Source organism: Somniosus microcephalus, chromosome 16 (assembly GCF_052327205.1).
Source record: "Somniosus microcephalus isolate GS21.2 chromosome 16, FLI_Smic_1.0, whole genome shotgun sequence".
Taxonomy (NCBI): Eukaryota; Metazoa; Chordata; class Chondrichthyes; order Squaliformes; family Somniosidae; genus Somniosus; species Somniosus microcephalus.
The window spans coordinates 30,080,025-30,095,591 of NC_141002.1; positions in this window are offsets into that span (position 1 = coordinate 30,080,025).

A 15,567-nucleotide genomic window follows, 5' to 3' on the forward strand; every position below is an offset into this window, starting at 1 on the left:
TTAGCCACGGTTGAGTCACCTTTTTTGTTTTATTTTTATGCCAAACTGGGATGAACAAATTCTGTCGTTCATCCATGCGGTCTTTGAATGTTTGCCATTGCCTATCCACCGTCAACTCTTTGAGTGACATTCCCCAATCAATCCTACCCAACTCGTGCCTCAGATCATCATAGTTTCCTTTATTTAAATTTAGGACCCGAGTCTCTGAGTCGACTACTTCATTCTCCATCTTAATGAAGAATTCGATCATATTATGATCGCTCCGACCCAAGGGGCCTCGTACAACAAGATTGCTAATTAATACTTTCTCGTTACATAATACCCAGTCTAAGATGGCCTGATCTCTGGTTGGTTCCTCGACATATTGGTCCAGGAAACCATCCCTTAAACACTCCAGGAATTCCTCCTCCACAGTATTGTTACTAATTTGGTTAGCCCAATCTATACGTAGATTAAAGTCACCCATGATGACTGCTGTGCCTTTATTACATGCTTCTCTAGTTTCCCTTTTAATGCCGTCCCCAACCTCCGCATTACTGTTTGGAGGTCTATATACCACTCCCACTAACGTTTTCTGCCCCTTGGTATTTCTCAGTTCAACCCACACAGATTCCACATCATCAGAGCTAATATCCTTCCTTACAATTGTGTTAATCCCTTCTTTAACCAGCAATGCTACCCCACCTCCCTTTCCTTTTTGCCTATCTTTCCTGAATATTGAATACCCCTGGATGTTGAGTTCCCAGCCTTGGCCACCCTGGAGCCATGTTTCCGTAATCCCAATCAAATCATATTCGTTTATCTGTATTTGCGCAGCTAATTCATCCACCTTATTACGAATGCTCCTTGCATTAAGACACAAAGCCTTCAGGCTTGTTTTTTTAACGCTCTTACACCTATTAGAATTATTATTTACTGTGGCCATGTTTGATTTAAACCGTTGATTTCTCTGACTGCCACTTTTGTTTTTCTCCTTCCTATCTTTTGCTTTTATCCTGGTTTCCCTTTCCTCTGTCCCCTTGCTCAGGTTCCCAACCCCCTGCCATTTTAGTTTAAACCCTCCCCCAGAGCACTAGCAAACACTCCCCCTAGGACATCGATTCCGGCCCTGCCCAGTTGAACTGGTCCCACCTCCCCCAGAACCGGTTCCAATGTCCCAGGAATTTGAATCCCTCCCCCTTGCACCATTCCTCTAGCCACGTATTTATCTGAAATATCCTTCTATTTCAACTCTGACTTGCACATGGCACTGGTAGCATTCCTGAGATTACTACCTTTGAGGTTCTATTTTTTAATTTACCTCCTAACTCCCTATATTCCGCTTTTAGGACCTCATCCCGATTTTTACCTATATCGTTGGTACCTATATGTACCACGACAACTGGCTGTTCACCCTCCCCTTCCAAGATGTTCTGCAGCCGCTCTGAGACATCCTTGACCCTTGCACCAGGGAGGCAACACACCATCCTGGAGTCTCGTTTGCGGCCGCAGAAACGCCTATCCCCCTTACAATAGAATCCCCTATTACTATAGCTCTCCCCCTCTTTTTCCTCCCGTCCTGTGCAGCAGAGCCAGCCCTGGTGCCAGGAAGTTGGCTGCTGCTGCCTTCCTCTGGTAAGCCATCCCCCCCAACAGTACTGAAAGTGGTGTATCTGTTTGAGAGGGGCATGTCCACAGGGGACCCCTGCACTACCTGCCTGTGCCTAGTACTCTGTCTGTTGGTCACCCATTCCCTTTCTGCCTGTTCAACCTTTGCCTGTGGTGTGACCAACTGATCAAACATGCTATTCACGACCTCCTCAGCCTCGCGAATGGTCCAGTATGAATCCATTTGCAGCTCCAGCACTGCAATGCAGTCTGCCAGTAGCTGCAGCTGGACATACTTCCTGCACACATAGTTGTCAGGGACACAGGAAGTGTCCCTGAGTTCCCACATAGCGCAGGAGGAGCATACCACGGCACCGGCCTCTCCTGCCATGACTTACCTTTTAATTAATTGCAATTAAATTAAATCAAATCAATCCCACCAATTACACTACAGTTAAATGGTATATTTAAGGGCCCTGGTTTATAAACAATCCCCGCTACACCACAGAGACTTTAGAAACTATAAACCACAGAGTTTAAGTTTATAAAGAGAGAAATACTCACCAACCAATCACCTGCTTTCTGGTGACGTCACACTTCGATTACTTTTTACTTCTTTCCCTCTGAGAGTGGAGATTGGTAAACCTACCTGAGCCTCTGGGGCCTTTTTATAGTCGCCGCTCCGCAATTCCCACTGAGATTTCGCCCGCTGACGCTCTGAGGCCTACCTGGTCTCTTGGAGCCTTTTGTACTGCCGCCGCTCCGCGATTCCCACCGAGATTTCGCCCGCTGACGCTTTCTCTACTGTCTTTATCCCATCCTTTATTATCAGGGCTAGCCCTCCTCCTTTTCCGATTAGCATATCTCTTCTAAAAGTTAAGCATCCTGGAATATATAGTTCCCAATCTTGGTCACTTTGCAACCACATCTCTGTATTGGCTATTAGATCAAACCTATTAATTTCTATCTGTGCTATTAATTCATCTATTTTGTTGCGACTGCTTCGCGCTTTCAGATATAGTGCCTTTACTTTGACTGTTTCCTATTGTTCCCTGATGTCACCTTAGTCACTGATGCTTTATTACCTTTGTTACTCTCTCTGTCCCTTCCTGACCCACTCTGCTTATTTTTAACCAAAACTGTACTCTGCTCTAGAGCCTTGACATTTCTCTTGCTGCTTTTAAATGTACTCTTTCCTGAATACTCCCACCCCCTGCTTCATTAGTTTAAAGCCCTGTCTACTGCTCTAGTTATTTGATTCGCCAGGACACTGATTCCAGCCCAATTTAAGTGTCACCATCCACAAAAAAAAACAATTTGCATTGGAAAGCTCATGAAAAAGAGCAACAGAACTGACCCAAAGAACAAAAGGGAAAGTGCTTTGTGGGACGATTTGAGAAGGTGAAGATTTACTTGTCTGGAAAGAAGCTGGTTAATGGGTGAGGGGGGAGTGTGCTGAATAGTGAATGAGATAAATACAGATTACTAATTCAAAGTAAACCAGCAACCAAAGGAAATAAGTAGCAATTAGTGTACGCACAATCTAAAACGAATATCAGAAAGATCAATGATTAGATTTTTGGAATAATTTGCGAGCCAAGAAGTAGAAACAACAACATTGTGATTTCTCAATGACCTTTCCTTTCACTGACACGTTTATGCTCTTGTAATAGAGGTTAGTATGTTTACATATTCAAAAATAAGTTGGGTCATGAAAGAAAATAAACTGACATGTCTTATTGCAAAGGTTGTTATAATTCCCTAATAATTCATGGCATCAATTGACTATCTTGAAAAGGGAGTTCAAAATCACATAAGATTTATTTTCTGATGAAAGGTCATCGACCTGAAGTGTAGACCGGAACTTTCTGGCATCCGTGCGGGCGGGATTGGAGGCGGGTCGGGTGGGAAATTTGAAATAACTTGGAGTGAGTTGGGAACCTGCCGTCATTCTGCCCCCACGCGCCTTTCCCTCAGGCACGTTTGCCAGCGTGGCAGTGACCCGAACAGCAGAGGTAGCTGAGCTAATTTAGATGGTTATTAGGTACTTGTCAGGCCCCTAAGCATCTTTTTAACCCTATCTTTCCAATTTCGCTGAATGACCACGGGAATCATGCAGCTCAGGAACCACGTCTGTAAACCTGAGGTTGAAGTACAGTGGCCATTGATCCAGCTCATTAGTGTACAGCATGGAAAGCACAATAAATACTTCCACCTGAAACCTGCTTACTTTGCTGAGGCAGATGCTGTTGCTGAGTGTCACCACAGATTTAGCTTTTTAGAGGCTGCAAGTGTTTTCAGCAAAATCGGGATCCACTGTCATCTCATTGGTAGAACCGATCACACCATTGACAGATTGCTTCTGTCATTTCTACTTGACCTGCCATCTATTCCATCAGCATGGGTACCATTTATACTGTCTCACCTTGGTCCTCAGAATCGGACCACGATGAGCCCTGACACCAGCTGCACCAGGCACACCAGCAGCACCAACAACAACACCACCACCCTTCTCCTCAACTACCTGATGCTGCACAGGACTAAGAGCATCAGCGCAGGACTGCACCATGCCGGAGGTGATACCCCCAACACAGGGTATACAGGCAGAGGATGAGCTTCCTCAACATGACAGAACAGCAGTGCCAAAGGAGGCTTAGGCTATTGCGCCAGGTCATCGCAGACATATGCAGATTGCTGGAGCAAGACCTACAGCCCAGAGGAGCGGGTGGCCATGCCTTACTAGTGGCTGTCAAAGTCATCAGCACCCTCAACTTCATCATCTCAGCCTCCTTCCAGGGATCTGCAGCAGACACTTGTGGCATCTTACTGTTGGCCGCCCACAGATGCATCACACAGGTCACCAATGCCCTGTTTGACAAGTCAACCAATTATATCAACATTGCCACTGATGAAGCCAGTGTTACTGAGCGGGTGCTCGGTTTTGCCGCTCTGGCTGGCTTCCCATGGGTGCAGGGCATCATCGACTGCACACATGTGCCCATCAGGGCACCCCATCATCACCCAGCCGTCTTTGTCAACCACAAGCGCTTCCACTCCCTCAATGTGCAGCTCGTCTCCAACCATAGGAAAATCATCATGCATGTGTGTGCCAAATTCCCCGGCAGCTGCCATGACTCTTTCGTCCTGCGCCAGTCCACCCTCCCTCAGCTCTTCGCTCCTCCAAACAGACTTTCTCGTTGACTGCTTGGAGACAAGGGCTATCCACTGAAGACATGGCTCATGACACCCTTGAGGAGGCCAAATACTGAGACCCATGAAAACCATATTTCCACCAGATATGTCATAGAGCAGACATTAGGCATGCTAAAAATGCGCTTCAAATGCCTTGACAGATCTGGAGGAGCCCTTCAATATGCACCAGCCAGGGTCTCCAGAATTGTCGTGGTCTGCTGCGCCCTGCACAACATAGTGCTGCAGTAAGGAGCAAGGCTCTGAGCACACAGCTTCTTCAGAAGAGCAGGAGGAGGAGGAGCAGGAGGAACCAGATCTCACCAGCACCCAAGTGCATTGCTGCCTGGGAGACCAGAGGTGGCCTCATCATGGCCAGATTTACTTAACTTCAGGCATTACACCCATATGGCTGCCATATGTTGTGCCAGGCTCCCAGCACCCCAATGCAACACCATAAAGCATTCATACAATGACCAAGCCATTCCTTTCACACTGACCACTGTAGGATTCGCAAAATTGGACTTTATATTAATAAGGGTCAAATGGCAGAAGAGGCCATGATTTTAAAGGCTGTTTTAAAAGAAGCCCAGAAAAAGGGGCATACAAAATGGCCGCCATACCATGTGACCAGCTTATTGGGACACTTTAAAATGGTTCCTGCGCAACCTCAGACAGATTTGTGGATTCAACCAACAGTAAGTTCTGGAAGCTGTTTCTGAGAGAACGAAACCAGACCCACACGTATGCATATGGATTAGATGCAGATCTAGTCAAGATCGGCCTGGATACAGAGGCCATCAAAATGTTGCCCCAGACAAAAGGGGACAATTTCATATTCATGAGAACAGCACCCAGGACTAGATAACGAGATCAGCAGGCCATTCAAAACAATGGAGGTAATTCCAAACCAGAGATGGGCCTGTTACCAGCCGTTTAAGACATTTTAAAATATAATAACTACCCCACTGTGCTCCCAGCCCGCCAAAAATAAAACAAAGACTAACCTGATTTTGGGCGGGAAGTGAAGCCTCTGGAAGAAAGGTATATCTGGAAGACTTTTTTGGCAGTGGGAGTCGAGTTGGAGGGGGAAGCAAGCTTGGACAGTCACAAGGAGAGTCGAGCTGGAACACAGTTGCAAGCCTACAGCTTGAGCTCAGACACACTGTTTGAATCCGGACACCCAGAAGAAGGAGCAGTCAATCGCAGGAGGAAGAAGAAAGCCAACATCTAGAAGGCCGTCTCGAAACTGGCGTTCCGCCCCAGGGAAGCACATCGGGAGATCATCGACCATCCCCGGGCCGTTGCCGGAATGAGAGGCCATCGACCCAACTTGGGAGAAGAAACAAAAAAATAAAGGTCCCAAGCGTAGAAACCTTCCAGCCACCCCGGCTCGGGAGAGCAGAGGAAAGGAACATGAAGAAGCGATGGGAGCCAGCCCAAGGCTCCTCTAACCAGGGTCGAGCCGACGATCCTCGACCCCGCCGACATCCAGGCCCGCCGGTGTCCAGCCGCCCCCGACCCCCACCTCAGGAGAGAGGTGTGGTGCAGCTCGCAGGAGCCCCACGATCCACGTGGAGACAAGACGCCTGAAAGGACCAAACACAGACTCGATTTCAAAACCTTGCACTTCCTAGTGGGATTGGTGAGCATGTTTCTGGCCCTTCACAATCAGATCTAGATAGGTTTAATAAGGGGTTGGATTTAAGGGTACAATTAACATGAGTTGTTGTCCCTCGATGTTCCGTGTGTTTCCTTATTTCATAATGATCTTTGTAGAGTATAAGATGCCTGTATTTGTTTTAGTTAGTACTGTGTCGTTATGATTTGTTTGTGTGTTTTTCCCTCCCATGTACTCCCTTATCTGTTTGCATTTGATTTGATATTTTTCCTTATGCAATAAAATTTCATTTTGTTTCATCAAACTTGGTCTACAAGAGTTTTCTCTACATTGTAGTTCCTGCGCCTAAGTCCAGAGTATAGAGTCTAAGGGGCGAGTGGGTTGAACCACTCAAGGTTTACTGTGCAAGAGAGAGGCCTCTAAAGAGAGAAACCTCAGGGAAATCTCTCAAGGAAAACCCCTTACAACCACCATTGCTGGAGGTAATGTTATGTGTCATCATTCACTCCAATTCACTAAGCCACTTCCAAAGTTGCAAACTCAATTGGCCATGACCGGAAAGTGGTAATAATAATAATTTTTATCTGTGACATCAGATTAATGGAAACTTCACTTAAATAGTTATTAAAACACCCAAATGCTTACCCTTGTGCATCTACTTGTGTTTCATCTTTCTGTTACATGTGCTTCTACAATGTGCTACCCCCTGTGGCTTCAGCAGAGGTAGAGGCAGCCTGCTCACTTCCCTGCTACGACTGCATAGACAGTCTGCTCCTCCTGCGACTGTGCAGGGGCTGACCCCGCCATCGTGATCCCAGGAGGCATGTGGGGCTCTGACTGAGGGAGAGACAACAGGGGAGAAGTGTGAGCACTTTGAGAGGAGCCCCACTTCCATGTCCCCTCTCATTGTCATCCCTCTCATTGGCCACCATCACTTCCCTGCTAGCAAGGAGGTGGATAGCACCTTGCTGCACAGCAGTGAGGCTATGAGGACCCAAGCCTCTGCCAACTATTCTCCATGGAGACCAAGTGCTCCTGTGAGTGGTGCATTAGCTGCTCCATGCAGGTGGCCACCCTTTCCATGGAAGAGCCTACAGTCACCATCGCCTGTGACACGGTGGTGCTCATGTTGGAGATGGACTCCTCCATTCTCTGCACATTTTCAGATAGCGGTCGCAAAACCTGCCGGAGCCTCCTTCACTTCTTCCTGCACCTCCTTGATCGCCCTCTTTCTCGATGGCCCCCGAGGCTCAGCGTCTGTATGCACTGAGCAGAGCTGGGAGCGTCCTGTGCCCTCCGGTGAGGAGTCTCCACTCCTGACCCTGTCTCCACCATCTCCTCTTGCTCACTTGTGACTTGTGAAACACCAGGTGACAACACTACTCTATCTCGCATAGGACCCACCAAGGTGTGCGTATCTGCGCTGGTGCTGGGTGCATTTAAGCCTCGTGATGGCCAAAGTGGACTGGGAGCAGCTACTTATAGGAAAATCCACATCAAAACAGTGGGAGACTTTCAGAAGGGAAATAGAGAGAGTACAACGCCAACATGTTCCTGTAAAGGTCAAGGGTGGGACCAACAAGCAAAGGGAACCTTGGATGACAAGGGATATACAAAAATGCATTAGAAATAAAAGGGGGGCTTTTGGCAGTTACAAAAGACTAAAGACGGAAGAAGCCCTAGAGGAGTATAAAAAGTGCAGGGGCATACTTAAAAAAGAAATTAGGAGGGCGAGGAGGGGCCATGAAATAACACTGGCGAGCAAAATAAAGGAAAATCCTAAGATGTTTTATAAGTATATTAAGGGCAAGAGGATAACCAGGGAAAGGGTAGGGCCCATTAGGGACCAAAGTGGCAATCTGTGTGTAGAGCCAGATGATGTAGGCGGGGTTTTAAATGAATTTTTTGCATCTGTGTTCACTATGGAGAAAGACGATGCAGACATAGAAATCGGGCAAGGGGACTGTGACATACTTGAACATATTAGCATCGAGAGGGAGGAGGTGCTAGCGGTTTTAGCAGGCCAAAAAGTGGATAAATCCCCAGGCCCGGACGAGATGTATCCCAGGCTGCTGTGGGAGGCAAAGGAGGAGATTGCAGGGGCTCTGACACAAATTTTCAGAACCTCTCTGGCCACAGGGGATGTACCAGAGGACTGGAGAACAGCTAACGTAGTACCATTATTCAAGAAGGGTAGCAGGGATAAACCAGGGAATTACAGGCCAGTGAGCCTAACATCTGTGGTAGGGAAATTATTGGAAAAAATTCTGAGGGACAAAATTAGTCTCCACTTGGAGAGGCAAGGATTAATTGGGGATAGTCAGCATGGCTTTGTCAAGGGTAAATCATGTCTGACAAATCTGATTGAATTTTTTGAGGGGGTGACTAGGGGGGTGGATGAGGGAAATGCTGTGGATGTGGTTTACATGGACTTCAGTAAAGCTTTTGACAAAGTCCCGCATAGGAGACTGGTCAAGAAGGTAAGAGCCCATGGGATCCAGGGTGCCTTGGCGCGTTGGATCCTAAACTGGCTGAGTGGCAGGAGGCAGAGGGTGATGGTCGAAGGTTGCTTTTGTGACTGGGAGCCTGTGTCCAGTGGGGTACCTCAGGGATCGGTGCTGGATCTCTTGTTTGTGATCTACATAAATTATTTGGATGAGAATGTAAAAGGTATGATCAGTAAGTTTGCAGATGACACGAAAATTGGTGGGTTGATAAATTGCGAGGAGGAAAGCCTCAGGCTACAGGACGATATAAACGGGTTGGTCAGATGGGCGGAAAAGTGGCAAATGGAATTTAACCCTGAAAAGTGCGAGGTGATGCATTTTGGACGGACAAATAAGGCAAGGGAATACACAATGAGTGGTAGGACCCTAGGAAGTACAGAGGGTCAGAGGGACCTTGGTGTACATGTACATAGATCCCTGAAGGCAGCGGAACAGGTAGATAAGGTGGTTAAAAAGGCATATGGGATACTTGCCTTCATTAGCCGAGGCATAGAATATAAGAGCAGGGAGGTTATGATGGAGCTGTACAAAACGCTGGTGAGGCCACAGCTGGAGTACTGTGTGCAGTTCTGGTCACCTCACTATAGGAAGGATGTGATTGCTTTGGAGAGGGTGCAGAGAAGATTCACCAGGATGTTACCTGGGATGGAGCGCCTCAGCTATGAAGAAAGACTAAACAGGCTGGGGTTGTTTTCCTTGGAGCAGAGAAGGCTGAGGGGGGACCTGATTGAGGTGTACAAAATGATGAGGGGCATAGATAGGGTAGACAAAGAGGAACTTTTCCCCTTAGTAGGGGGGTCAATAACAAGGGGGCATAGATTCAGGGTAAGGGGCAGGAGATTTAGAGGGGATTTGAGGAGGAACTTTTTCACCCAGAGGGTGGTTGGAATGTGGAACTCAATGCCTAAAAGGGTGGTAGAGGCAGGAACCCTCACAACATTCAAGAAGCATTTGGATGAGCACTTGAAATGCCATTGCATACAAGGCTATGGACCAAATGCTGGAAAATGGGATTAGACTGGACAGGGATGGATGGGCGGCGCAGACACGATGGGCCGAAGGGCCTCTTTCTGTGCTGTAAAACTCTATGACTCAATGACTCTATGGTGCGCCCTCAGAGACTGGAGGCTCCTCTGAGGAGTGGTCTTCCTCTTCTTCTTCGACAGTGGGGGTTGGGGGTGTGCTCTTTCTTATGTTCATTAATAACTAGACATTCTTATTATGAACACAGCTAGCTTCTAGCTAGTCATTTATTCAGTACACGTTCTCTAGGTACAGTATCTGTAGAGATGCAGCATGTGTGCTCCTGTGTGCAGGCTGCCATCTTGACTGTTGCCTTGTGGGTAGCCTAGTGCCTCATGGGTAATGTAGTCTTAATATATATACAGCTATATACAGTTCTACGGCTCCACCTAGTGTCCACTATAGAATGACATGTTATTGATCACTATATCCCCCTTTCTTTGAGGTTTAACAAAATCAATATCAATCAACTTTCAAGAAAACAATAAAGATAATATCAGTAACACTTTGTTAGCGCTCTATAAACATAAACATTTTCAAAACAGTCAACACATTTTCAAAGCTTTACATTGTACTCAAAGATTAAGTCTATCAGGCTCTTTTACTTCACGTGTGGATCTTCTCAACACGGGTAAGTCTGATGTGTCTTCATGAGATTGTTCTGGCGGTGAATGACAAGATGCAGTTGCGGCATTGTCATCAATCTGGTCTTGAATAGTCTCTTGTGTTTTTAGGAGGGAACGGCGGTTCCTCCTGAGAATCTGTCCTTCCTCAGTTCTAACGGTGTATGACCTTGGTCCTACTTCCTCAAGAACTGTAGCTTTCCTGTTCCATGCATCTGGATCCTCAATCCTGACAACATCGTCCCTTGTCAATGGTTTTAGAGTTTTGGATGACTTGTCATAGTATGATATCTGTTTCAGCTTTAACAGTTGAAGTCTCCGTCTCAGTTCCTCACTTTGCTGTTCTTTTGCACAGCAGGGTAGCATGGTGCGCAACTTGCGACCCATTAGTAGTTCAGCAGGTGAAGAACCACAGTTTAAAGGTGAGGCTCGGTAGCTCAGCAGGGCGAGATAAGGATCAGACTTGCTTTCTGTCGCTTTCTTCAGTAGCTGCTTGAGAACTTGAACACCTTTCTCTGCCTTACCATTCGACTGAGCATACAAAGGACTGGATGTTATGTGCTGAAAGTCATAATGTGCTGCAAACTGTTGCCACTCCTTACAGTTGAAGCACGGACCATTGTCGCTAACGGCAATCCTGGGAATTCCATGTCTGGCGAAGATGGATTTCACATGCATTATGACACTGCTTGCTGTGGTGCTTGAGAGCAGCGCCATCTCAGGATAGTTAGAATAGTAATCAATCACTATTAGATAGTCTTTACCATTTAAATGAAAAAGGTCCATACCAACCTTTTGCCATGCTGCTGTTGGTATGTCAGCTACTATCATTGGTTCCTTTGCTTGTTTGTTTTGGTGTTTCTGACATGTCTCACATTTGCCTATCATGTTCTCAATGTCCTTTTTTATGCCAGGCCAATAAACAGTGTCTCTTGCTCTCCTTTTGCATTTTTCAATTCCGAGGTGTCCCTCATGAATCCTTTTGAGCATGTCTTGACGTAGAGCCTGTGGAATGACTATTCTGTTCTGTTTTAGTAATAGTCCACTTGCGACACTCAATTCTCACCTTATGTGAAAATATTTTGGACAGGAACCTTTTGGCCAACCATGATGAATGTTCTCTATTACTGTTTGTAATACTGTATCTTTTACTGTTTCTTCTGCTATTTGCTTTGATTTTGTGTCTGACACGGGCAGCGTAGCAGTGACCATACTCACATGAACATCCACGTCTTCTTCAGTAGAGCTCACATGACTCATTGTGGGTGCTCGGGATAGTGCATCTGCTAACACTATGTATTTGCCTGGTGTGTAGATCAGTTCAAAGTCATATCTTTGCAGCTTCATCATGAGTCGTTGAATCCTTGGAGACATCTCATTCAGGTTTTTTTTTATGATGGCAACCAGAGGGCTGTGGTCTGTCTCAACTGTGAAGGTGGGAAGTCCATATATGTAGCCATGAAACTTTTCTAGGCCAACTACCAAGCCTAGACATTCCTTTTCAATCTGGGCGTATCGACACTCAGTATCAGTCATAGACCTGGAGGCATAGGCAACAGGCTTCCAATCTTCACCCTCTGCTTGTAGCAAGACCGCACCTAGGCCATCTTTTGATGCATCCGTTGACACTTTGATTCTTTTTGTTGGGTCAAAGAAGGTGAGTACAGGTGTGGTTGTCAGCACTGTTTTGAGGTTTATCCACTCTTGTTCATGTCTTTCTGTCCATGCGAACTCATTTGTTTTATGTAGCAGGTCTCGCAGACAGGCTGTCTTGGCTGACAAGTTAGGAATGAACTTTCCAATGAAGTTTATCATCCCCATGATGCATAGCACTCCTTTTTTGTCAGTGGGTCGGGGCATTTTGAGTATGGCGTTTACTTTTTCCATATCTGGCTCTATTCCTTTACCAGATAGATTATCTCCTAGGAAAGTGACTTCCTGGACGCCAAACTGACACTTGGCTTTGTTGAGCTTCAGTCCATTCCGGCGTATGCTCTGTAGCACTTTAGTCAGTCTCTCATTGTGTTCTTTCAGTGTGGAGCCCCAGATGATGATGTCATCAACATAGACCCGAACTCCTTCCAGACCTTCAATTATGTGTTCCATCGCTCTATGAAAGATTTCAGATGCAGATATTATCCCGAAAGGCATTCTGAGGAAACAATACCTGCCAAATGGTGTGTTGAAGGTACGGTATTTGGTGCTATCTTCATCCAGTTTTAGTTGCCAAAATCCTTGTGAGGCATCGAGCTTTGTAAAATATCTGGCACCTGACATTTCACTGGTGATTTCTTCTCGCTTGGGAATCTGGTAGTGTTCACGTTTTATGTTTGCATTTAAGTCCTTTGGATCCATGCATATTCTTAGATCATTGTTCTTTTTCTTTACACATACCATGGAGTTAACCCAGTCAGTTGGCTCTTCGACTTTCCTGATGACTCCTAGTGTGGTCATTCTGTCCAGTTCATTCTTGAGCCGGTCACGCAGGGGTGCTGGAACACTTCGTGGAGCATGTACCACTGGCTGAGCATCCTGCTTTAGCTGGATCTTGTAAGTGAATGGTAGAACTCCAAATCCTTTGAACACATCCTGGAAATTATTCACTACAGAATCCACCGAGTCATCTGGTCTGCTTATGGCACAGTTTATACGGTAGACTCTTTTGACCAGTTCTAAGTCCTCACAAACTTTGTCACCCAGTAGTGAATCAAGCCTTTCAGCCACAACAGAAAACATGAGATGATGCACTTTGTCTTTGACTGTCACTTTTAGTCTGCATACACCTAAGCTATCTATTTTCTGTCCATTATAGTCCTTCAGTAGTACTGACTTTTTCTGTATTTTGGGCTTTTCTTTCATATTGTTAATGTCACTCATACTGATTAAGTTTGCTTTTGCCACAGTGTCTAGTTTCATGGTAACTAATGCTCCATTTACCTGCAGTGGGATCATCCATTTGTCCTCTTTTACTGCATTAACTTTGTGTTCAGCATTGTCCATTTCTGAGGGCTGCACATTTTCTGTATCCTTTTTGATATTGTCACATGACACCATTCGTACAAAAAATGTCTCACTTAAATCAGTGTCCTCAATTACATTAACTCGTTGCCCTTTTAGTTTTTACTTTTGAAAAGCATTGTTTGGCAAAGTGATTCTTTCCATTACCCTTTGTGCACATTTTTCCAAACGCTGGGCATTGTTTTAACTGGTGTTTGTAACCACAGCATTTACAATTAAAAATTTCATCCTCCGATTGCTTTTCATTTCTGTTCTGCCCATGTTTCGTCCCCTTATAGGACACAGCACCGACAGCAGCATTATCTCTCATTACAATCGCATCATTATTGATTTAACTGAAAGTCTTCGCGTGCTTTCGAGCTAGCTCGCTGGCTTGGCATATTTTCACCGCATTTTCCAAATTTAGTTCGGTTTCTCTCAACAGATGTTCCCTGACTTTTTTATCATGAATACCAAACACAATCTGGTCACGAATCATGGATGCTTTGAGCTCAGAGAAATTACATGTCTGTGCTTTCAGTTTCAGATCAGTTATAAAGCTATCAAAAGTCTCATTTTGTTGCTGTGTCCGAGAACGGAAGATGTATCTTTCATACGTCTCATTCTTTTTGGAAGAACAATGTGCATCAAATTTCTGTAGCACATCGTCTAATTTGTCTCTGTTCTCCGCTGGATTAAATACAAATATATTAAATACCTCTATCGCCTGTGGGCTTGCAACTGTAAGCAGCAATGTTATCTTCCTTGCGTCTGGCTTCGTACCGAATCCGATGGCTGCAATGTAGAGTTCGAATTGCTGTTTAAAAGTCTTCCAATTGTAGTCGATTTTTTCTGTGAGTTTCAAACGCTCTTGTGGCTTCAAATTCTCCATGTCGCTTTTCACAATTTTCAGCAGGTCTTCACCACCCTGGTACCATCTTATGTTCATTAATAACTAGACACTCTTATTATGAACACAGCTAGCTTCTAGCTAGTCATTTATTCAGTACACGTTCTCTAGGTATAGTATCTGTAGAGATGCAGCATGTGTGCTCCTGTGTGCAGGCTGCCATCTTGACTGTTGCCTTGTGGGTAGCCTAGTGCCTCATGGGTAATGTAGTCTTAATATATATACAGCTATATACAGCTCTACGCAGCTCTACGGCTCCACCTAGTGTCCACTATAGAATGACATGTTATTGATCACTGCACTCTTGATGGACCTGTGGGAGAGTAAAGAAATGATTTAGAAATGTCATATGAAAATTGGGTAACGATACCATTATGCACATGATGAACATTCACTGGCTGCTGACATCAGTCCCCAGATGAGTGACTGCTGTATGCCATGTGGCTGTCTGAGGTGTAATTCTGTCACCAGCTGACTGAGATGTTCCCCTCTCTCCGTCTCTCACCTTCAGCTGCTGTGCGACTCCTGAGACTTCCAGGGCAACCTCCTCTGCTGCAGTTAAGGTGGCCAATGATGAAGAGCCACCTCTGGTTCTCACCCTCTCCCTCTTATTGTGGGCTCTCTTCTCCTGCAAGGAGGGAAAGAAGAGAGAGTGGTACACAAAGGTGCAGGGCTGCACCGAGGCTCTCCCATATGCTTGTGGAGGGAGTCACAGCATGCAGGGAGGTTCTCTTCCCTTCATATGGATGGAAGAGACCTCCCCAGAAGATCAACACAGCCTGGCTGCACATTGCACAGGGGGATACAGGCAGGGATGTCATCAGGCAGACCAGGCTGCAGTGGCGCAAACCTTTCAATGATCCCAATAGATCAGGAAACGTTACTGCAAAGCCACACTCAACCTCATCCTCCTGTGCCACTCATCACATCCCCATCACTCTGCCTTCTCTACCCTACTCCTGCACATCCTTACTCACACCAACTTATCTTGAGATACCGACGCGCTGTCAATCTTTTAGATTTTGACAGCAGACCTGCCTCCAAACCCGCCCTCTGAGCGCCGACAAAATTCCGGCCAGTTTTGTAATGTGATCCATTCAACTCTCAGTC